Genomic DNA, 26,042 nt, shown 5'->3' on the forward strand with positions numbered 1-26,042 from the left:
ATTCGAATGTCACCGTTATAGCGTTGTTTCACTGATCCAGGATTGGCTGGCTAATCCCTCTGGCATGTAGCTCTCGTGATAAAGAGAAGTCTCATCAACCTGAGGGAGTCAAGTAGCCCAAAAGACATCAGTTAGCCGAGATAAGGCTTTTCCTCCCCGTGCCCGTCCCCCCTCCCTGGGCACATACCCTCGCCTTGCCTCTAAATCAAACAGCGAGACCTTTTATTAATAGCCTGTCTGCAGCGTTAACATTTATTTCATGTGTATTCATCTGAACAGGTTTAACAAATGGCCTTGTGCTTGGGAACCTGCTCTAGAAAAATGATACTTGTATTTTACCCCTCTCCGCATGAATTTCAATGACTAAGTGAATATAGGGCTCTGTGTCTACCAATATGTTTTCTGCTTTAAAAAGTGCAACAAAAAAAATCACAGCATGTGTATTTTGCTATAAATTTGGGGGAATATTATGAGGGGTTGAAGCTGTTTAATATAGTTACCGGCTGAGAGGGCTTAATGGACCCCGGGTAAAATTGCAGATGATCAAAGAACCTCAGAAATTAAATATATGCAAAGTATGTGAAACAGTTATATTTGTCAGTTATATCGATTTGTGCCAAAGGCTTAGAAATGACCTTAAGGCCTTTTTAAAATATCATGTTCACGAGATTGGGATATACACATACAAATATGCTGGCATAAGGCGTGAGAGAGGGGAAAGTCACACAGGAGCCCTGGTGCTGCTAAAGAAGATGCTATCAGGAGTTATCTGGTGGAGATCTTCCTAAACGTAAGTGAAACAGACAGAGCGTCCCTACAGAATTTATGGTGGCCCATTATTTCATTTTGTGAATACCAAGTGCTCTACCTGCATTGGCCCTTTGAGAGAGAAAACTGGTGTGCTGACACAAAATTGATTATGGGAGCAGGGAGACAATCTATTTCCTCCCCTAAACTGATAGCAAAGAACGACAGGAAGAGAAAGGTGGGATTTACACAGTCAGAGAGAGAGAGAGAGAGAGAAATAAATGGATGGGATGGGAGAGAGGAATATGTGCAAAGTATGAAACAACTTCCCATTTTCTTAGACAAACATGCCATTGAAAGGTGTTTTGCATTGCAGATCCATTTAGGGATAGTGCTGTTCTTGACAGAATTTCAATCATAAAAACATTTTTGGTTTACCGAACTACTGGCACCAAAAAAAAATGTTGATGCATTGAGTTTATTAACTTAAGGGTAAAGCTTGTTTGTTCTTATTCTAACTTTAAAAAGGTTGTGATCCAGTGACAAGACACACTTTTCAGTGTTAATATGAATCCATATTCAAAACAAAATTAATGATGTTCTTATAATTGTGTCATATGTATAACTAAGTTCATCCCACATTAGTTGAATAATGAATAAAAGTCAGTTCATGAATGCCATAAAGATTTTCAAAAGGAAAACAATTTCTTTTTTTAAATCAAAGACTTCCAGATCTTCATGCTATCAACAATATTAATGAAACACAACAATTATAATGTACCATTGGAACACTGGAGATATCTCAAGAAATACTAGTCCGTCTTAGTATTTTCTTAGTTAGCAGAGCTGTTGCCATGGTTGTATCGAGCCATTTGATGAAGATTTGACAAACTATCAAAAGACGAAAATGTGACTTACATTCCATTTTCACAAATCACACATCTTGCAAGCCCATTCAGTTTCCTGAATGACATACCATTTGAAAAAAATCAACCTCAACAAAAACTAAATTGTGCAACTTAAGCTGTTCGGCATGAAATTCAGGAGCATCCGTCATTTAGTTTTGACAAGGTAATGAAAGCTTTAGCGCAAGTTCAATAAGGAAGACCTAACATGAGTCACTTACACGTCACTCTATGGCTCCCTTCCCCCCTCATTAAATACGAGGGCGTCACCCCTCAGCAGCAAATCGCTGCACATGCTAAAATCCTTAAATACCTGCTCTTCCTTCCTGTCAGTTGTCATTTCAGGTGACCACACGCAACCCGCCTCCACCCCTCTCGCCTCCCGTCTCCTCCAGGACAAAGCTAAACCTTCCTTCTTCAGACCGGTCCCACCTACTTATCACCACCACCAGTGTCTAGACCCCGGGGATTTCATCGGAGCGGTTCTTTCCCTCCTGAATGATTATCCTGCAAACCGGGGCCTAATCGCCAAACACCATTACATTCTCCTGTTGTATTATCATGGCAATCATTTCATTCATATGACGTGTAACAATAAATATGTATTCCTTACATCACGTCTCTCCGGTTTGAACTACCTAACTCCTTTCTTTAGACTTGAAAAGAAGGTTCCTTTCAAATGAAGTTTACATATTCCTGTAGATACAACATGTCAGCTTCCTCAAATATGACTTAAACCCACAGAGGACCATGTGAGTTACTTCAAATAAACACCTCTCTCTCTCCTCTGCTTTTCTGATCAGATGCTTCAATTGAGCGGTTCAGAGATGAGGTCTTTTTTTAGGCCGATACAGAAGTTAGCATAGCAGAGCTAACTCGACAAAAAGCATTGTGACTTTTTTCATCGGATTATGCAGAAAATAAACTCTTAGTAAAAAAAAGTTTATGATACTTACAAGTTGTGTTCAGCAGTTTAATCTCCACATATTAATACGTCTTTTATGATTTCTGAAGTGTACAGTAAATGCAGTAAGCAGAAGTAAGCTAATGATACGCTATAAACTAACTACATGCGGTCATGACTACACATCACCGATGATAAGCTATAAGCGGACTCGTGCTCGATGTGATGACTTTATATAGTCTCAGTGTCAATGTGAGAAACAAATTAATGAAACAGAAGCTTTAGACAATCATGAGTTGGATATATAAAGACATATTTAATGTTGCAGAACTAAACGTGAAAATCTCCTCAGCTTGTGTTAACCACAGACCTCGTTTGGGGCATCTTATCGAATTCTCATTCAAACAAATATTGAGCTGAAATGCCAACTAATTTCTGTATTTTAGGACTTCTTCCTGCACCAGTCTACAGCCGGATAATTTCTGTTATACCTACCTTGGTACTCAGTCCATGTCTCACTGAATTGCAAGTGTAGAGACATTTTAATGAACCCCAGATAACTCAGCTTCATTCTGTGGAGACATACATCTTATTTATTTTAAGCCCCAAATCCCTGTTGCATCGTTTATTTCATAAGGTAGACACACTGATCATAAAGTTGGATATGTGCAGAATAACCAAGGTCATCACAAGTGTTGGTGAATGTTTTTCTGTATCTCTGACTGACCCAAACTTTCTGAGCTCCAAAAACTTTCAGAGGGGATGGACACTGAATGTTTATGCAAGGATCAAAGCAACGCCAGTTCAAAACGGCATCCAGCGAGATACCTTTGACATCATCGTCAAATACATTTATTTAATTTATATCATGAGAGATTTAAAATATCTCCACTGCCTCACTGCCCTGGTTTCAGAGCTGACTGAGAGCACTAAACTCGGCTCACGATTCTTTATGTATATGACAGCACAGGTAAAGCTGCAGAGCCAATACATTTGTCCTTCAGCACATGACACCCTAGCATTACTAATGAGCCATTTAACAGCACTGAAGGGAACAGCCGTTAAACCAAAGGTCCCTTGTGGATTTGGTAAGAGCGTGTCAAGACTGGAACAGACAGTAATACTTCACATTGACAGGAGGAAGAATGAATAATGAGCAGTTTGGCGGCTGTTTTAACATAAGGCTAATCTCTCAACATTTTCCCCATCCCTCCCTGGAGGGGGAGCGTAGCGCTACTGGCTCATCATGCCGAAAATTCAAAATCATAGTTACATCCACCAGGACTCCTTATATGCTTCACATTCTCTTGACTTACTGTCATGTCCTCTGAATGGCTGCAATACCAACGGTTGTCAAACACACCTTACTGGTTTTTTAAAGAATGTTGTGACTATAATAGACGTGAATTGACACTCAATATTTAAATACACCCTCAAGCACATTTCTGCTTCCTACTTAAGCTATTTTTCTTCTTCCAAGAAACACCTGGAGGTTTCTGAACCAGAGCAACCGTTCTTGGTGGTTTCCATGCATTCAAGCTTATGAGTATTCATGAGCAGGAGTTGGCAGTTCTCTCCAATGGGACTAAAGTCTGTGATCAACAGAAAACTGTCTGTCAGTCATTGTCAATGTGAGCAGAGTGCTTACGGGACATTGTAAGGTCCCCATTGCAACACAAGACTGGCGTTCGTTCTCCAACATCGCGTCTCGTAGGAGCCAAAGCATATGGAGAAGGAACAGAAAAGGCCTCCACTGGAATTCAACAGATGGCTGTCGCAGATGCTGAAAGTTAGCTGTCATTTTATCTCTGAAATTCATGCAGCAACTTCAGATTTCAAGTTTCAGGAGGGGGAAAATGATCTAATTCCATCATGAATATTTCCCTTTGGCTCCCAAACACATCAGCGACAGAGTGTTCCATTTTCTGCTGAAACAATTGAATTGCTATGGATTTACAATAACTCCTAATTAGTTGTCTTTTCACTAACCCTAACCCAAAAACTAAGCAGCAAATAGCAGCAATAGTTTAGTTTCATTTAGTATTAATATTGGTTTAAAGTCACTGTTTCCAAAACAACATAATGTACCCGACAAACTCCAGAAGCAAAGAGAAAGGCTTTAGAAAAACCTTTACCAACACTGACTGTGGTATCTTCTCCATTTCCTCAAAGTATCTCTTCAGCGCTGTATATCAAACAAAAGCCTCCAGAAATGACAACCGAGTTAAATCAACACATCTCACAATCCCAACAAAGTTCACCAATATGAAGTTTCATCAAGTTTAATCTCTGTGTTTGACTTTTGTCTACCAGCTGTGTGTTTTGAAGATGTTCAACAACTGAGTCTTCAGCTATAGGTACACATTGGAACATGTGATTTATGTGATGTTACAGAGAAAATGTTACAGAGAAAAACACAAGATCAGATAGCAGGACATCAGAAGGAGAGGCATGAAGAGGTAGAGACATTTGAAGTGTCCATGTTTTGAGATATTTGAGAATCTAAGTTTTTGAATTATTGCTGTACCAACTAATTGTATTTATGATTTTGTTTTGAAAAATAATAATTTTCATGTATTTAGGCATGTTTTTAATTTTTTGACTGCAACTGATTGTTGTTGCTGCCATATTACTCCTGACATCTATTCCAATGAGGATGTTGTGGTTAAAGAAAACAACTAGTATGTTTACTATATCATTGTATAATTGGGGATTAGACTGTCAGAAAAATAAAATGTTAGATGATGTCATAAAAACTGCATACAGTAAGAAAAGTTAAGTGTCTTCTTTGCTGACATGCATTTAAAGCTCATTACTCTATATTTATTCAGTACTATGCAGTATTAGAAAAATATATATCCTATATTTCCACACACTCTATCAGGACCTCGACACAAACTGATGAACCCAAATGCACGACCCAGAGACAAAGTCTTGAATATAAAAAAATTAGGGCTGTCAAACGATTACAATTTTTAATCAGATTAATCACAGCTTAAAAATTAATTAATCATGATTAATCACCATTCGAACTATGTCCAAAATATGCCATTTCTTTATGTATATTGTTGTGGGAATGGAAAGATAAATGAAAGAAGGCAGATATATCCACTTTATTATAACTTTTTTTCTGTGTGTCAAAATGAAAGCCCACACACCTATCAATCATCAAACCGTGGGGTCTTATTTCATTACGTGTTGATTTCTATCAACACGGGGGGGGGGGGGGGGGGGGCTAGTGGAGTACTTCGTGACCACAGAGTGTGAACGTTGTGATCAGCTGTTTTAGCGCAGTTCTCCAGTGAAGGGGGGGAGTCTCCCTCCGCAGCCGGTTGGCGTAGTTTTGGCACAATTCCTTTATACAGGCCGATGTTAACAGCAGCCCTGTCTGTGCACACGGAGACCGACTCTGTCGTCCGGTGATCTAACCGCCTTCTGGAAAAGCTTCACACCTACCTCGGTACGCAAATGCGCGTTGTGACGGTACGCATTTCAGATTTTTGCCGCTCATATCATGCGTGCCTGCGTACCAGTTATGTGCACCCCTGTACCATGGATGTATAATAAGAACCCTGTACTACAGCAAAAGTATTCTCCGTCGGGACTTCCTGCAACAACACCACGCGTTATCTTGATTCTGATTGGCCAGAAGACATTATCAAAGATGTTCTATTGAGAAGACGATCACTACGTGACAAAAGTTTTCAAAACCGTTTCTGGTGTTCGGTATTTCCAGACAAGTGGCTACTGAAATCAACCTTACTAACTGCTGTCTGTGCAATTCTCGGCGCGAGTTGGCGGACTTTATTTTGCTTACTTTAACATCATTTTTCATGGTGGGGCTAAGCCATTTCTTGGTATGGGTGTAGCCTACCCCAGCCCAGAGCCATATAATAGAAGAGTTATGACATCTCCGTTCACTCCAATGGACCACTTTTTTACAACAATGGCGGATCGTGGAGCCTCTCATTCGTTCCCCGGAAGTTAGCGCCAAGGCTAGCAGAGCGGTAGAGTTGCAGCATAATAACCGTTCGTGACGGACTTTTAAAGGTAAGAAGAAGTTTAAAGATTTATATTGCGGATATTATCAGTACATCTGATTCAAATTAACATGTGTATTAAAGGATGTCAGTAGATTATCCCTAAATCAGTAGATTTAGGGAACGTTTACAGATAACAGATCAAGCTAGGATACCGAAGCAAGTTAGCAACACACGTTGAACAGCCTTTTAATTGTAAATTCCGTTCTCTTAATGTCATTTGGTCCAACGTTGTTGAATTAGAGAAGAGGGGCTTCTAAACGGGATTGTATGCGGGCAGGGTCGGCTCTAGAACAAATCAAATGGGGGGGCAATCATTTACCAAGGGGGGGGCACATACTGCCGTCAACAACCAACACACAAACACCAACGCAACTTCAATTAAAAAAAACATGCTGTAAAGTCTATTGTCTTTCACACACATTGCAGGGGTGTAGTGCTATTTTATAGCGCACCTATGACCTGTGCATACATGCACTGTTGTGGCACGACCACCAAAACAGAAACATATGGACATAGGCCACCATATGAAAAGTGTGCAAATTTATTTAGTATCCTATCCATGTGAACATGTTTTAGGTGGGGGGTGGACCTAACCTCCTCTAGGAGGGTCCGGGGGCATGCTCCCCCGGGAAGATTATTTTTTAAATATTGAAGTTAAAAGCATCAATCTGGTGCACTTTGAGAGCAAAATGAAGAGATCTATGGATACATCGCTCAGCATCCATATGAAACAGAACTGTACACAGATTTACTATTTCTTTATGAATATTTTACTAATCACTCCCCTTTTAAATGGTATTCTTGTGTTATTGTCCTATAGTAGGTCATACCCGTTTTTCATTTATTCTCTTATTCTTTAATAACTATAATGATCATATAAAGGTAGCCTATTTCTCGCAAATACTTGTTTACATAAATGGTCACCAAACCGTTTGAGACCCACTGAGATAACTTACACTAAAGTTAACTATCTAAACACTGAGAGAGTCCTTACCTCACTGAGCTGACGTTATAAGATCCTCTCAGTCTGACAGGAGAGGACTCTCCTCCACCTTGGTGTAGAAACAGCTCTTTATATCCGTTAGCATAGCTAGCTAACCAGATGCTAACAACAATATTCCACGTTACCGCTCGCGCACTGACAAAATGCGCTCGTGCCACACACAGAGAGCCGAGCTTGAATGAAACACAGAGACCCATGTACTTGTACTGTACTGTATATCATATTATTTTCGATGGCTTTACTGTATAATCAGTATAACAGATGGACAGATCGCCACTGGGCTTTCATCTAAACACACAGCCACGTAATGATAACAAAACAAAAGTCGGGGTCATTGGTCAAGCAACACACCAATCAGAGAGCAGCAGTGAGCACACCTCAGGCTGTGTTTCATATAAAGAATAAATAAAGAATACAAATGTGTATTCTTTATCTCTGATGTATTTCACACAAAAAACTTTTGGTGGAAACGTTTTAACTTATATGATTAAAAAAACAAAAAACGGCAAAGTGGCAATAAGGCTTGCCCACCCTGCGTTGGGGGGGCACAGTGACTCATTTGGGGGGGCATGGCCCGCGAATGACCCCCCATGACGCCGACCCTGTATGCGGGGGTGGAGGGAGGGTTTTTAGCAGAGCCATATTGTGTCCTTGTGATTATGTTGATTATTACCTGCCTGTATAATGTTGCAGCTCAGCTGATTTTGGATTGATGGCAAAGGGAGAGGGACTTAAGTGAGTGTGAAAACACAAGGTAAGTTTAATACTACTGTTTTATATAAGTAAGCATACTAAACATGTATTCTATCACTGTATTATATAAGTAATCTTGTTAGTAACCTACTGTATGGCAGGTGGAGGGGCAGTGATGTTACAGGTGGAGGAGCAAGACTGCAAACTCACAAGACAGAGAAATCAAAGTTTGTTCTCCAGAGAAGAGGTTGATTTCACTTCAATTTTTTATTTCATATTTTCTAAAGATGTGGAAATGGCAACAAAAAAACACGTGAGAGCTGTAACCAAGACAACTGTAACAACAGGAGTAGAGAGCCACCAAGGTTTTTCAAGTCCCTCTCTTACTCTATTTTGCCAACCCAAACTTCCAGGTACATGACGGGACACCTTGCTTGTTTTTGTTGTTTGCTCTCCTCTGGCTGGGTGCTGGCAGGTGGAGGGCAGTGATGTTGGCAGGTGGAGGGGCAGTGATGTTACGGGTGGAGGGGCAGTGATGTTACGGGTGGAGGGGCAGTGATGTTAGCTGGGTGCTGGCAGGTGGAAGAGCAATGTTTAGTCCAAATATTTCCATTGCAACGGCTAATGGAAATGATTGCAGCTGTGGATCTGTTTGGGGGTTGCTGGATGTGGTAGCTTGGCTGCTGTTGTTCCTTTTCACCTTTTTGGATTGGCTCTTGCTTCCAAAATGGCCATCTTTTAATTTTATTTTTTTTCTGTCATTTCTGATTTGTTTTGCCTCAATTCTCAGCCTCAGCCGTATAAATCTTTATACAAGTTTTTGTTGTACTCCACAGCATGACGGAAGCCTGCTGGAGAGGGCCTAAGCTTCTTTCTCCAAGACACCCACTGCGTTGGGGAGCTGCATGAGGGAGGAACCAGTCTTGGACCTAAATAGTTCCTCAATTTGGTGAATTAAGTCAAAGGCTTCTTGGGAGGGACGACAAAGAGCACCTGCCTTGAAGTCTTTCAAGTCCACTAACAAGCTGTTGTCAGCAGAAGGACTCTCATCATGGTGCTCTGTTGCAATTTTGCATTTTTCACAGATGCTGGCAAACTTGATGATTTTGTGGACGATGTAGCCTGCAAGATGGAAGAGAATACATTTCTCAGTTTTTGTGAGGTCAGGTGCTGCTGCTCTGTTCACCGCCATCAGCTGTTCCACTCTGACTGATGGAGTGATTTATGGCTCCCCTGTGTCCAGGAAGTCTGCCAAAAAGCTACTGTGGTCTTCCTGGTAGCTCCCAGAGCTGATGGTGGTGAGGAACTGCCCCACAGATATGATTCTCAGTGCATGATGGAATTCCACTGGAGTTGGGACCGGATTTTTAGACCTCACACAGCTGAATGTATTTTCAAGGCAGTCTTGTGTGAACCTTGACGTTAACACAAACCTGTGTCCTTGTGTAAGCATCTCCTCTTGTATGGCCAAAATTGATGTTGTTGCCATTATCACCCCTGTTTGAACAGGCTTCCAACCTCCCTTTTGACCTATCTTTATCCCACGAAACAGATGGACGATGTTCTGGAGGAAGGTGATGGCCTTTTGGTACTCCTCCATCTTGAGCCTGCTCAGGGCTGTAATTGGATGGCGAGATGACATCAGATCAAACCAACGATCAACCTGCTCCAGGAACCACGCTGTCGTCAGGTATGACAGAGGGCGGTTTTCTTGCTGCACCATGTATTTCAGCCCAGCACTTGTAGCCTTACTGAACACATTTAGAGCAAGACCAACCTTCATCTTATCAAAGTGACTTGGCTCGATGGCTGCAGCTGAAAGATGGGGAGCTATTTTTAAGGCCATCCCTTCCTGAAAGGTCAATAAGTCCTTAATGGGGACCACAGAAACCTTGTTAGAGGGGAGGTTCTCTCTGTTAACAACATCCTCAGGAATTATGAAGACCTGCCCACGGACAAGGGCACTTTTCAATTTTTTTACCAGATGTGGGACATCGGGCATGAAATAGAGCTACCTGTCTGGTTTTGCTGGATGTGGCACCGATGTTTTATTTTGGTCCACCCCAAAGGATTTCCACATGGCTCGGTTAGGGCTACCCATGTCGGTGGTGACATCAAGCACATGTAGCCCTATGGATGCTGCCCTCTGTATTATCTCAATAATGATTGGCCTGTACTCTGCTCCATTGGTAGAATTGCCAGTGTAATGATATGCCACTACTTGCTTCCACCGTGTTGTGTTTCCAGCCAACATAAACACACAAGCATGTGTTGCCACCCCTGTGTGACCTGGTAAAGTCACATCACCGTACAGTTAGCCTGTAATCATGTCTAACTCCACACTTGGTGTGATTGCCATTTCATCCAAGGTCAACACACACTCCCTTTCAAGGTCTGTCAATTTATCTGCCTTCAATTTTAGGAAATCAAAGACCTCTGTCAACACACCAGGCTCAAACTTAACACATTGCATCCTTCTTTGCAGTGTCCTTATTCCTGGAAGGGGAATCTTCAATTCCTGCAGAGTTTTGTAACCCGTTGGTCCGCTCGCAAAGCGAATTTTTAAAGCCTTCTTAATTGTCTCATTGCTCCATTTCATCCCCTTTGTGGTGAGTCTGCCTAATGCCTTCAGTTGGTCTTTTGAAAACGTTTTCTTATATTTCTTGTCCCTAATTTTCATTGTTTTCTTGAGAGCTGCATTTTCCTTCCTGATTTTTCTTAGTGCAGCCTTTGCTTTTTTGGTGATTCCTTCTTGGCTCTTTAATTTTCTCTTTAATTGTTGTAATAGATCTGTTTGAATGGCTGCTGGTTCCCTCGTATGCTAACTGGCTGCTGATTCCCTCGTATGCTGACTGGCTGCTGGTTCCCTCGTATGCTGACTGGCTGCTGGCTGAGTGGGTGGTGTCCGCCCTCCCTGTCTCTCCTCACTAGCCATGTCCTCTCTTTCTTCACCCTCACTTTCCTTTCTCTCAGTCTCCTCATCCCTTCTTCCCTCAATCTTTGAGACTAATGTAAGTAGAAGACATGGCACTGTAAATGTTCGAACATTTAAAATATTATACCACTTAAAAATAAGAAATATTACTTTTGTTACTAAGAGTTCATACTTATTATACCTGTGTCACCTTTCACACTATAGCTGTGATCATGAGCTATGGGCTTTGTAGATACAGGTCCCGGGGTGAATCGTGGTGCAGGGGCCCTTCTCTTTTTGACCACAGGGCGATGCACGAAGATGGTGGGTATAGCCTCTGCTCTCAGCCTAGTCTTGCCCTTTTTTGTCTTGACAAACTGGTCTGCATCAAAATGTGCCTGCGGAGTGACTTGAGGTTACTTCACACACAGAACAACTGTGTCTGAATCTTGTCTGCCCACATACATATTCCATAGTGGTTGAATACACAGTATTAGGAAACACTTTATACTTACTGGACATGTTATACTCATTACATACTGTATATAAAATATGACCAAGAATGTGAGACAACTTTATAGAAATTCATATCACATCTGTTACTGATGCCATTTGTCATACTTTATTAAATTCACAAATAATAAAGTTCCATAACTTCAGTTGGGAACAAAGACCACACCTTATCTCCCCAAGGCAATTTCCCATCCAATAGGTGTGCTATATAGGTGTGTATAACCCTTTCTCCTGTCTGTTTATCCCTCTTTCAGCACAAGAACCAGAGGGGGATTCAATGGAGCCTGAATACCTGCACTGAGACCCTCACCCTGCACCCTGAGTCTCAACTCTGTGTTTTTCAAGCCTTTCCCTGTTTTTTTGTATTAAACAAAACATTAAGCTTTCCCAAGGCACTGTTAGCCTACCATGTAAACTAGTTGTTCACACTAATCCTAATATTATCACTTAATATTAGCAAATTCTATTTTATTTTTTAAAACATATTGATGTAAATACATACACATATCGATTTGTTGTATAAATATTGCAAATCAAAACCTTTATTCACTAATAATTACCAAAAATCGTAGTTCTATCTCCTGTTATCAGTGCATTCACATTGCCCGCCATGAACTTCCGGGGAACGATCCTCGTCTACATGAACCACATGACGATAACCGTTTTTGGACTTCCGTTGTCGTAACTCTTCTATTATACGGCTCTGCCCCAGCCATACCCTGGCGCTGCCACTGGTGGGATGTATGGGGCGGGCCATTCTGCACATGCGTTAAATGCGTTAAATATTTTAACGCAATTAATTCAAAAAATTAATTACCGCCGTTAACGCGATAATTTTGACAGCAAAAAATGTATGTATTTATACATTTCAGGTAATCCCTCTTAACAGAGTAGGTGGTGGAGATAACATAAAGCACTCACAAGGAGGAAAAAAGTAGCATAACAAAAAGAGGACTTAATAAAAACTTTAAGCCAACAAAAATAAACAAACATAACAACACCTGACATGAGAGAAAGCGATCCTTTCAGAGCTGAGGCTTGGCACGACCATTCGAGGAAACAAACAAGACGAACTGACACAGGACAGTGGAGAGACAGGACTATTTCCGGGAAAAGATTGTCCCACTCTTGACCTAACAATCAACATCGGCACCTCAGTTGTTTCCCCTCAGACTGCAAGGAATCTGGGTGTGACCCTAGATAACAACCTGTCCTTCACTGCAAACATCGCTGCTACAACCCGTTGCTGCAGATACACGCTTTACAACATCAGGAAGATACGTCCCCAGCTGACACAGAAAGCGACTCAGGTTCTGGTCCAGGCTCTCGTCATCTCACGCCTAGACTACTGCAACTCCCTCCTGGCTGGTCTACCTGCATGTGCCATCCGACCTCTGCAGCTCATCCAGAATGCAGCGGCTCGTCTGGTCTTCAACCTTCCTAAATTTTCCCACACTACTCCACTCCTCCGCTCCCTTCACTGGCTTCCGGTAACTGCTAGAATCCACTTCAAGACACTGGTACTTGCGTACCATGCTGCGAGTGGATCTGGCCCTTCGTACATCCAGGACACGGTTAAACCGTACACCCCAACGCGTGCACTACGCTCTGCATCAGCCAAACGACTCACTGCGAGGGGGACCCAAGTTCTCATCGGCGAAAACACGTGGGTTTGCTCAGGGCCGTATCCAGGATTTCCTAAATACCGAGGTCCAAACATGTTAGGGGGGTTCGGGGGATACCCCCCGAGATTTTTGGGATTTTCATGATCTAGTTAGGTGCTTTTTAAGTCCTGTGAGGGGTCACAAATTGGATAATATATTGATTTCAAACCATGTCAGTGGGCTGACAATGTCAGCATCAATTATTTTTAAAAGTGTAATGCATAAGAATCAGTTGATTGTTACTATTAATGATCTGGACATGCAGAAGAGGCTAAAATGATCACAAGACATTGTCAACATTCATTTTCCATGTCTCTCTCCTTTCTATAACCTGCCCCCTCTCTTCCATCTTCTTTAGTCTCTCTGTCTTCTTCCTGTTCATTACTCTCTCTGTCCTCTACTCTTTCTCTCTGTTCAATCTCTCCCTTGTTGTTTACTTTTTGCTTCTCACTTGTCGCTCAGTGAATTCAAAGCAATTCAGCAGTTTAGTTCATTTCACTTGTTTGTTTGCACTGTTATTTTTATTTAAATCTGTTTTGTTTGAACAGAAGATGTAAGTAAATTATGTTTTATACAATTGTATGTTATTATGACATCATAACTGCAATAGATGTATGTTGTTTTAAAATTATGCCTATTGTTATAGATAAACCAGATGGATAAATAGATAGATAGATGGGGTTATTAAGCCTACATTATTTTGTGTGACTGTACCTGCAGTTCCTCCCTGACTTCCATCACTTTCTCTCTCTTTCTCTCTGCCTGTCCTGTCTCTTCCTTACCAAAGCTGAGCTTCGACTGACGTAGTCTTTTCATTATATCTGAGTCAGTGTAAAAAGAAAACAATACAATGTTATATCTTCAATGTTTTACTCAAATTGAAATGAAAGAAAAGCATTACAACGTTTGTTAAAAGGTAATCCTTCTGACATTGGATGAATGTAATTAACTGTAGCTCGCTAGCTAGTTTATTCACGCAATTTAAACCAACGTATAGCTGCAATATAAGTTAATGTGCATGTTGTCGGACGTCCACTGACTAACGTAGAGCGTTCACACAGGATCTGCTGGTCATATGATGTCCTGATGAACAGAAACACAAGCAGCCCGCTGGACTCAGATCTCTAGATACTTCATCACTCCTTCGCTGCTCCGGTACAAGTCCGGTCTGCGGTGGTGTGTTGATACATGTCGTCTTCTTCTGTTTGCTTTAACAGAGGCTACGTAGTTATGCAGCGCCCCCATCGTCAGTAAATGGAAGTACTACAAAGAATCCCGTTTAGTGCAATTATTTCACAAGTTTTGTTATACACAGCTCGGAAAATATTACCGAGGTCCGGACCTCGGTGACCTCAATGGTGGATACGGCCATGGGTTTGCTGTCCTGGCTCCAGGATGGTGGAATGAGCTCCCCATTGACATCAGGACGGCAGATAGCTTGCACATCTTCCGGCGCAAACTGAAAACTCATCTCTTTCGACTCCACTTCGAGCGATAGAACTATTAACGAAGCACTTTTATACTAATAAAGGACTGGCTTATCTAAAGCCAGTTGAGTAGCACTTGAAATGTTTTTGCTCTATGAAGCCTGATGTACTTATATGATTCTGTTTTCTTCAAGTTGTATTTTGTTGGTCGAACGCACTTATTGTAAGTCGCTTTGGATAAAAGCGTCAGCTAAATGCAATGTAATGTAATGTAATTTAAACATGAGGTGAGTGGGAACACGTGGAAACAATCAGGGGCGGGGCAGACGCTGATGGAGGTGGGAAAAACTCACAGGGGGAGGAAGAAACGGCCTGAAATGAAAGACAAGAGCCTCATCCCAATACCCCTCCTCGACTCCTCTCTTCCCCTCCTCCGGGACTTGACCCGGAAATCGATCAAGACACGCCATGTTGAAGGACTTCCCAATAGCTTAAATGCACACTGAGGAGTCGAGGAGGGGTGAGGGAGGAGACGAAAGGGAGGATACACGCGAGCAGACAACGCAGAAGTGTTTTCACTACTCGCGTATAAAAGCCCCGCCCCCACCTTCACAGCTGGTCGATTTCAACAGAGGAAAACCGACAACTGGAAGATGAGTGGAAAAGCGTCACATGACATAAATGTATAAGTGCTCACAACTCCGTGGGAATTATTATGTGCAATTCATTTCTAAAAGGCTTTCACATTACTATAATTATATTTTATTTAAATGTAGGCTACATTTTACACCAAAACGGAACACAAAAGCAGGACCAACCATCAGACATTGACTAACAAGAGAAAGATTCATTTAAATAAATATTTAACCAGAAATGGGCCGGTTCTAAAGGGTTATTCATTTAAGCCCGATGAGAGGGGATACAGCTGTGCACGTCATCATTAACAGACGTCGTTTAAGAGTGACGTTTGAGTGAACGAGGACATCCCAATTAATACCTGAGGACTCCTCTGTCCTCGCGTCACCTCCTCGTGTCCCTCGCTCGCATCTTACGGAGGCGGAGCTAAGATGCAAGGAAGGGACGCGAGTGAGGGAAAGGAGGAGTCGAGGAGGGGTATTGGGATGAGGCTAAGGTAAGTACAAAAATAAAACAGGAAATGACATACAAAATACATAAACACAACTAACACATTTGACGAGACACAACAGTAACACTAAGGTCCAAAAGGTTAAACCTCGCATTATCATTAAGAGAGACAAAAAACATTTTGTTGAGCAGGGTTTTGTGCATGATCTGTTTGATTTTGATTGGGGTAAAATCGATCTGTGTGCTGATGTGGAAACCGCATGGTCTTATTTTTATCTTGGTTTTATGGAGATCATTGATAGACATGCACCCCTGCGTAAATTTAGAGTAAAGGGACGAGACAATCCTTGGTTTTCTGCTGAGCTGTCTAGTCTCCTTCATGAGAGAAACAAGGCCTGGGCAAAGGCTAAGCAATCAGGCTCAGAGGTAGAGTGGCTGCGTTTTAGGCAGCTAAGGAATAGCTTCACTTCAAATGTCAAAAGTGCAAAGTCGAAGTACTATTTGTCAGTTACCACAGAAAACCTAAATAATCCTAGGAAATGTTAGAAAGCAATACAATCGATATCCACCGGTGAGATCCGTAATGAGCTACCTCCGTGCCTTACCACAGCATCTGGCACTATATCGGACAGGGCCACTATGTTAAATTGCTTTAATGAGCATTTTGTGTCCTGCGGTTCTATGTTTGATTCTGTGACTAACTCTGCTTCTGTGAACACCCCAATCCGTGACTGAACAATGTGGTCTGGAAAACCCTTTCAGTTTTACTCCTTTTACTGTCAATGTTGTTCATGAAGCCTTATCTAAGCTAGATCCTAAGAAACCGGATGGCCCGGCCAACGCAGAACCTTTCTTTTTAAAGATAGCTGCAGATTTTATTGCTCTTCCTCTTACTACTCTTTTTAACCTCTCCCTCAGCACAAATGCAATTCCAAAAGTATGGAAGTCAGCTTATGTCTTGCCTTTACTAAAAGGAGGGGAGGCAACTACTTTAAATAACTATAGGCCAATCTCTAAATTGTCAGTTCTGGCGAAGGTGCTCGAACGCCTAGTGAGTGAACAAGTAAAGGAGTTTTTATGTAAAAATGATATCCTGTCTAAACATCAGTCAGGCTTCAGAAAGCAACATAGCACCATCACTGCCACAATGAAAGTGGTGAATGACATTACGAGTATTTTGGACAATAAGCAGAGTTGTGCAGCCCTATTTATTGACCTTTCCAAAGCGTTTGATACCGTCGATCATCGCATCTTAAAGCAGAGGCTACTCCGTATCGGCATATCCAGCCATGCAGTGGGTTGGTTTATGAACTACCTCTCTGAAAGGTCCCAATGTGTTCACTTTGATGGGCTGTCTTCTGAGTGGTTAAACATTGCTAATGGTGTTCCTCAAGGTTCTGTTTTAGGTCCACTTTTATTCTCCATATATATCAACAATTTAGGTGAAAATGTGGATGAAGCTACTTTACATTTGTATGCTGATGATACCGTGATGTATTGTGCAGGTCCCTCCATTAAGGAGGCTGGTGTTAAATTACAGGCTGTTTTTAACATTATTCAGACTCAGCTTGCTGAACTTAAGCTTATTTTAAATGTTGATAAAACCAAGGTAATGCTATTTTCAAAAGCTAAAAAGACACCAGAGCCTGTTTTGGATATTGTTACTATGCAAGGACAAGTACTTGAAGTGGTTACCAGTTATAAATACCTAGGTATCTGGCTTGATGATTGTCTTACTTTTAAACTTCATGTCAATAACCTGCTTAAAAAGCTGAGGGTTAGACTAGGTTTCTTTTTCAGAAACAAGTCCTGTTTCTCTTTTGAAGCCAGGAAAAGGCTAGTCACTGTGACCTTTTTACCTGTGCTGGACTATGGTGATTTGTTGTATATGAATGCACCTGCCTATTGCCTGAACAAGTTAGATGCCACCTATCACAGCGCACTGAGATTTGTCACAAATTGTAAAGCACTTACTCATCACTGTACCCTGTATGCCAAGGCAGGTCTGCCATCACTTACTGTAAAGAGGCTCAGTCATTGGTACACGTTTATTTATAAAGCTTTGTTGGGTAAACTCCCGTATTATATCTGCTCTCTGATAACACAGAGAGTTGCAAGCAGCTATTGTCTGAGATCGCATGCTGTAGTATTGTTAGATGTGCCAAGAGCAAGGACTGTCTTAGGTAAGACAGCTTTTATGTGCGCAGCTCCATTTGCTTGGAACAGTCTTCAGCAAGAATTGAAACTGAGCAATCTCATTCCTCTGCATGTTTTTAAAGCTAGGCTAAATGAAATGCTCATTGATACTATGGCCACTTGTAAATGTCTATAACTATGTAAATGTATCCTGTAAATATAATGTATAATGTCCTTTATTGTTTCATGTTTCATGTGGAACCTATATGCTGCAGGTCTCCCTTGAAAAAGAGATCTATGATCTCAATGGGACCAATCTGGTTAAATAAAGGTTTGAAATTAAATGAAATGACGTCAAATTCAACAGTATCACTCCATACGGTATATTTTATATGGACATGATCAATATAACATATTTGTCCACTGACTATCACAAATCTCATTTCCATTATATAGGCCAGGAACATGTTAAACTCTCTGCATATGTCATTTAGGTCAAAATGAACGACTTTTCTTCTACCTGGATAACCTTTTATCATGGCGTATCCATTAGCAACAATTCATTGGTTTATTTGTATGGCCTTGTCTCCTTTACCCACTACAGACACATTTAAAGCAAACAGGTCCACTGTCAGTCAACTGTGAAAAATGCATTAGGGCATAATGGCATCCCCTAACTACTCGTAATTGATGTAGTACTCCCTTCTCGAGAGCCTGTCATTGGAAAATGCGGAAAGAAAAGACAGCCTAAAGAGAAATTAAGGAAGAAAGAGGCAAATGTGCACATCTATCTTACCGAGTGTGCTTTATCTCATCCAGAAGGAGCCGTTCATCTCCGCTAGACAGTAGTTTGGACGCACTAGACTTAAAAAGCAGGGGCTCTAAATTAGAGAGCAACTGTGCCTCTATAAAAATACTCACCTCAGATGGCCTCCTGTGCACTGAGAGCATGTGTGTCAGTCGTGACCTGAACCTGACTTCATGCTATGCTAGCTTCAGTTAATGTTACATGAGCCCATTTACTTCAGACTATTTAGCAAAAAGTGTAACTGTGTGCATGTGTAGCTGTTTAAGTGAGTAGAACTTGTATTGCGGCTGTGGCTCAGTGGATAGTGCTGGACTTCGAATCAGGGGGTAGCAAGTTCGAGTCCCACTGCAGTCAGCATGTCGTTGTGTCCCTGGGCAAGACACTTCACCTCAAATTGCTCCTGTGGTGATTGTCCACAGTACTGAGTATGTAAGTCGCTTTGGATAAAAGCGTCTAACATGTAATGTCATGTACAGTAATGTGTAAAATATGGCTCTTATATTATCAAGTGTCTTTGGATGTTCAGTGGGAAGCAGGTTGGCAGGAGGGACATATTGGCTGAGATAACCAAACAAATAACACTCATCTCATTAGAGGACAGATTTTGAGCCAACAGCAGATTGCATCAAATATGCTTGATATGTGCACCAACATCTGTGATTAGCCAAGAAACTATTCTTAAGCTTGTCTTTATCTGGTAAATACACAGCAGGTGTACACACAGACCTACATATGTACAGATGGATGCATGCATGTTTACGAATAAACACGCCAACAGTATGTAAACTCAAAACACAAACGAGTATCAGATAATACAATAGCATTTCAGTCACTTACAGCTCAGCGTTTCACCGGAGACAATACGTGTCTGCCTTTGTTATTTGTGATCACAATGAACAAAGCCATACTCTGTCAAACAATGTCAGAAAAACAGACAACATTCTAAACACCTGGATGTAGGGCTGAGATGTTTTAAAGATGGAGTAAATGTTCTCCATTGTAAAGCAATTCTAAGCCTAGAGGAAAGATTTAAGTCAAAGAAATATTGCACATGAAGGCTTGAAGAGAGCAGGGCCATGCAAAGAGCGCACCTGCAGGCACGAGGGTGCCAAAGCAGACAAGTCACCATAGAAACTAGACACTACAGTTTGAGTGTACTGGGAAATCCAGAGCTTTCTCTGCAGGACTAATCAGCACTGTGTAAACTCGTTTGTCAAAAGACAGACGTTTATTTCTATGCAAAAAATCCCACACTCCAGCTTTAAGTTATGCACCTATTTAATTGCAGACTCACTCATAGCAGGAAATACCAAATGATGAAATACAAAACTAGCTTATTTCAACCCCCTTGCATGCATGTTTTCATACAAGAAAAAAGTCTTACCTGTTATAAAAGAAAGCCTTCACATGTAGCCTCATTCACTTCTCTCAGCATCCTGTACCTGCACAGTGACTGGAACAAAAGAATAGAGACGTGAAGAGACAGCAGCAACAAAGCACAGCCATTAACGGCTCCTGGAAGCTTCTGTGCAGACTCTACTGGAAGTTCATCAAGAGGTTCAGCAAGCTGTGAAGGCAACGAGAAACAGGGACCAGGGGCTGCTCTGCAGACAAGTGCAGTGTGGTGTCCAACAGCACTAACAAAATGACAATGCTTTATACTTTTTGTTTTGTACTTAAGACGTATTAGTAAATAAGGAGGCCTGACTATGGCCATTGTAGGATATCACTACAGAAACGAGAGGAAAATACAAAGATCTAGAGACGGATTACTAACAATTAATAACAATTCCGAGTGATATTTTTGCCTTTAGTCAAAGTCAACTTTAATGTCAATATTCCAGTTTGTGTGTACAGACAGAGAGATCGAAATACTGTTTCACACAATCCAGAATATAGAACAAAACGTAACTTTCTGGTAAACAAACTTGACAGGAACTTGCTCCTCCATACACTGTACACTGATAAACATATTTTTGATGCATAGCGAGAATGCAATGTTCTTATTCCACAGATTGTATAGGCTTTTAAAGTCAAACTGCGGGTTATGCTAATGTACATTGCACTTACATATTGTCTACATACAGTACATGGTGTCTTTTCTTTTATATGTCGTGGACGGACTCACATTTAATGATGGTAGATGGCATGGAGATTTTCGGACGCTCAATGACAGTTTCAGAACTTTGCAACCCACTCGTATTTAAATTCAACAGTCAGCCAACCCTAAGCAGTTTTCTTGTAGGTACTTTGCTCATATTATTTATATATTCCACCCCACCAACTTTCATAAGATATCCTTTATGTCAGATGTAGATAGGAGTCAATCCTAAAGCAATGGTGTATTGCCATTTTTAAATTGTTAAGATACTAACACACACATAGTGACTATTAATAACATACATTTAGTAGTAAACAGAAACGGATAATTTAGTATTCATATTTAAGAATTGCATATTGAATAAAAACATTTAAAATAACTATTATAAATAAGGGGGGAAATAGGCACCTAGAGCTCTTGAGGACAAACAGCAGAAATCCTTGGCTTTAAATGTAGAAGCACTTTAATTGTTTTGTAAATATTTTTTATTTAGCATTTATTCAGCCAGGAAAGCCTCTTCCCCTCCCTGGTAAATCAAATCAAGAACAAATGAAATGCTGAATAACTCTTCGGTAAACCCCGCCGCCACCTCAGAGTCTGAACATTACAGACTGGATCAAGACGAGGAACAGCAAAGCAGATCCGATCAGAGTTCATTTGAGAAAGAAGACGTTGTTTTCGTGCAAGCCGAGAAACTGAGTGAGTATACCATGAATATGTCTACGTGATTGAAATGTACATCATGATATAAATGTACCAGAGGTAAACATCGAGAGAGACTTGAGCAGCAGCTGCAAATTGATGTGATAAACTGGAGCAAAACAGGAAATCTTACTGAAATATAAAACACATTGACTCTGGAAATGCAAGAAATGAATAATAATAATAATAACCACGACTTTAATAACCTACTTCAAATAGAGTCATCATTTATTTTCAGTTGAATAAATAAAGTCGCCTCGCACCATATAGGGAATTAACTGTTTTTTACTTTACCCTTTACACTATAACCTATGAGAAACAATGATTACAGCATAATATAATAATGTGTTTTGATAAGCAGCGGTATTTCATGTGGATAGAGTGAAGATAGCAACGTTCTAATGTTTGTCTTTCATAACACAACACATTATTAAAACGATTCAGTCTAAGATAAAAAAAAAACAGTAAAGGAGTTTCATTTCTTGACCAATCACAACAGAGCCAGCCAGCTAACCAATCAGAGCAGACTGGGCTCTGACTTCAGACAGAGGGTGTTTCTCAATGTCGAGGAAGGCTGCTCCAGAGCCACTATTTCAAGGATTCTACGTCATCGAGTCCCGCCGAAGGACTGTTCCAATGTCCAGGATGCTTGGAATTCTACCGAGGCCGGCGTCCTTCGTTGCCGGAAATTTCGAGGCTGCACATGTGTATCCTCCGCGGCCTTAAAATCCCCACAATGCTTTGCGCACGGACCAATTTCCAAAATCTTTGCCGGAAATCACGCTCCATTTAAGGCGGGGCCTCGCATATGACGCACACCTGCTAAAACATTCTTCGTTTTCCGAGGCTAGGAAGGATTCTTGCCTCGCTTCTGAAGGACCTGACTCGGAGGGACTTGTCCTACCAAGGAAGCGTCCTCGACATTGAGAAACACCCAGAGGGTCAAAAGAGGTGCTGCAGCAGAGGCAGTGTGAGGAAAACATGTAAACACCTCACAATAGGGGCACACAATACAAATGTGAACCTGAAAATGTGCATCGTAAGACCCCTTTAACACAATCTTTTACAAATACACTAACAGCAAATTAATCATAAAAGAAAAAGAAGCATTCATTGATTGAGACATCACTTGAATTAGGAGAAAATTGTATTTAAATGCTAAGTGGTGCATTTTATTCTATCACTGAAATACTGCAAACTCAACCAAGGTCAGTACTCTGCAGATAAACAGCAATAGAAGAAACGCTGCATAAGGATTTAGAAGAATACAACTGTTTTCATATTGTCTTGTTGTTGCGTGTTGGCACCTTGAGTTCATTGTAATTTCGTTGTACCTGTACAATGACAAATTAAAGATCTCTCAAATATCATAGCTGTCTTACTGTAGATGAATGTGAGTCTTCAATCTTGCCTTTTCCTCACTCCTCTATGTGCTATAATACTTATATAAACACCACTAGATCAGCTGTTTGTACATGAGCATTCATTAACACCCATACACTGTTACATTATTAGTTGAGCGTGTGGGCACAGTGTCGTGTCACCCACTCTGCGTTAGTGCCGATGCAGCTGTGCTTCGGGCTCACGTCAACAGAGAAACCTGAGCAGCTAAGCATCATTTACCAAATGGAAAGCTTTAGAGGGAAACACAGCCTCCGTCCTGCTTCCCTTCCCTCTGCTCCTATAAATCAGCGTCATCGTCAATGACAACTGGACAGACTCCAATTTTAAAAAGGCATTTTACCATGCCAAGCCAGCGACACATAAAACTGTCCCTAAATATATTCCTGTTTTGACGTTTCACTGTTATTCATACTTGCCAAGTGTTTAACTGCTTTTGTTTGTGTCTATAACTTCAGAATGCACCCAAATCTGTGTGATGTCATTCATTTGGCACACTATAAACTAATGAAGCCCTTTCTTTCAGCTACCACTCTCGGAATGATTGAAAATTATATAGGAGCCTGGACAAAATGTGCATGTAAATGAGGCTGCATTCATGCAAACACACATGCACTTATACAGACACGCATCAGTGAGCAATGAGCCGTGTAAGTAAATGTACCGTATGGATTACAACATGCACACACACACATTTTTAACATCATTTAGATTATTGCGGCAGTAATCTTAAACAAAGTGCCGTGAGGGACTAAACAAGAGAAAAAACACTGTGGACGCGCAAAAACTCAGTCTTTCCAACACAGTATGCGTTTGACCTTTTATTTCCAAAGCAAAAATGCAATATTCCATATCCATATACGTATATCCTTGTATGCGGTCAACAAAAATGGTCCTTCTCTAGCTTACTCCCCCATCTATTACAAAGTGCGCAGGTAAAAGCAACCGGATATAAGCACAAACGTCACCACACAAATCCAATGACACGCCCACCACCTATAGTGACTCAAAAAAACATGTATCGTAACAAACACAGAAATGGCGTCATATGTGGCTCCGACATAGATAAAGAAGCACTTATGTGGAATTGAAGTGCTGATAACAGCCAATTATTCACTGTTGGCTAATACCAATAAAATACCCAATAACAAATCACATTGCATTTATAAAAATACAAAGACAACAGAAAGAGTTTAATGTTTAAATGCACTGGTTCATACATTGGAAAAGTAAAAGAAAAGGGCATTTTACTAATATTCTTCTGTCCTGAACTGTTTTTAGGCAGCAATTAAATATATAGAAATTAATTCATAAACATATACAGCTTAAACAACCGTTTTGTCGGAATGAATGTCTGAATAACCAACAATTATTTCAGTCATTTTTTTCTGTTTTTCTTTGACGTATAACAGAAACCAAATAGATGAAGACAATTGATTCTCTCAGGGCTTTGGGTTGTTGTAAGACAAAACAAAAAACAATCCATCACTGTAATCAGTGTTTGCTTGATTATCTTTGCTGGAATACTTTATCATAGCCTTCGTAACTCATGGGAATTGGAACTTCTCTGAAACATTCTGGTTAAAGTATTCAACAGCAAAGTATTTCACTGGGTTATCAAAGTGTTCCGATATTGTGTTTTAGTGCTAAATGCTTTGTGAGTTTTGAACATTGTGTTTGAAAGCATGTTGATTGCGAGAGACTTGTTTGTATTGTGAAGGTTCAAACTGTTTTCATAAGTAAATTTCAGATGTTTGTTTCAAGGTTGTCTCCCTCTGAAATTGTTTATTGTCATCTTGTGTTTGGCTCTTCATATAATATTGAGCCATTCCCTACATTACATAACAGTTCTCCAAGGATAAAGCGGTGTAGCAACAATAGGTCTCCTCCTCCGCACTGAGCCAACTTAATTTGAAGTGTCATATTTTCCCTCGTTTTGAGTTTCGCCCCTTCGGCACAAAGAATTCAGTCTCCTCTGAGCAGATGTTTTTGCAGCTGTAACACAAAGAAGCTGGAGCGCCACTCGCTGACACCACCTGCCAGAATCACTTTGCCATTTGCAGTTGTGAGCAAAGCTGTAAATCACTGGCTACAGTATGTGACTTGTGCTTTTTTGTGATTTGTTCAACATTACATGTTAGTCGCTTTTATCCAAAGTGACTTACATACTCAATACTGTGGACAATCCCCACAGGAGCAATTTGGGGTGAAGTGCAGGGACACAACAACATGCTGACTGCAGTGGGGTTTGAACCTGACCCCTGATCCCAACACCAACGCACAACCCACTGCACCACACGCCTCCCTTTCAAGCGCCTTGATTACATTACATTACATTACATTGCATTTAGCTGACGCTTTTATCCAAAGCGACTTACAATAAGTACATTCGACCAGGAAGACACAACCTTGAAGAAAACAGAATCATATAAGTATATCAGGTTTCATAGAGCCAAACATTTCAAGTGCTACTCAACTGGCTTTAGATAATCCAGTCCTTTATTAGTATAAAAGTGCTTCGTTAATCGTTCTAACGCTCGAAGTGGAGTCGAAAGATCACTGATCAAACAGAAAGAAAGATCTGATCACTGATCAAACAGCACGTCAAATATCTCTGGTTCAGTTCCATCCTCATGTCTAAATATGGAAACGCAGAATGCTAGACCTTGATGCTTGAAAAATGACTCAACCAACTAATTGATTAATCAGCAACTAGTTTAAAATCAACTCCAGGTGCCAATTATGATATCTAAACAGACCGTTGAAGCCAATAGAGAGTACAAATTAGTCTTTATCAATTATAGGCTTCACTGATAATGACCCTTTTTATTTCATGTTGCAGCTAAATGGAATTAGGCCATTGTTATTTTTAAACCTGTGCTTTTCCTACTGGGACGTGTCAAACTGTCTTCGGTGAAATCAGACAGTAGTGCTTTTTCCAAGAAAACAACACTGACGTTTTTGTGAGGCAGCACTTGAGAACATATATTGTGAT

General features: G+C 40.8%; 1 protein-coding gene across 1 annotated transcript in view; it reads right to left on the reverse strand.

The window, feature by feature from the left end:
- inpp4b (inositol polyphosphate-4-phosphatase type II B) overlaps window positions 1-26,042 on the reverse strand; it is a 318,245-nt gene that overhangs the window by 280,817 nt on the left and 11,386 nt on the right. Inside the window, exon 3 of the mRNA XM_034231259.1 lies at window positions 20,228-20,296. The gene's annotated coding sequence lies outside the window, so the exon portion shown is untranslated. The remainder of the gene's footprint in view (window positions 1-20,227; window positions 20,297-26,042) is intronic.

The sequence above is a fragment of the Gymnodraco acuticeps genome, unplaced genomic scaffold, assembly GCF_902827175.1.
Source record: "Gymnodraco acuticeps unplaced genomic scaffold, fGymAcu1.1, whole genome shotgun sequence".
NCBI classification, from domain to species: Eukaryota; Metazoa; Chordata; class Actinopteri; order Perciformes; family Bathydraconidae; genus Gymnodraco; species Gymnodraco acuticeps.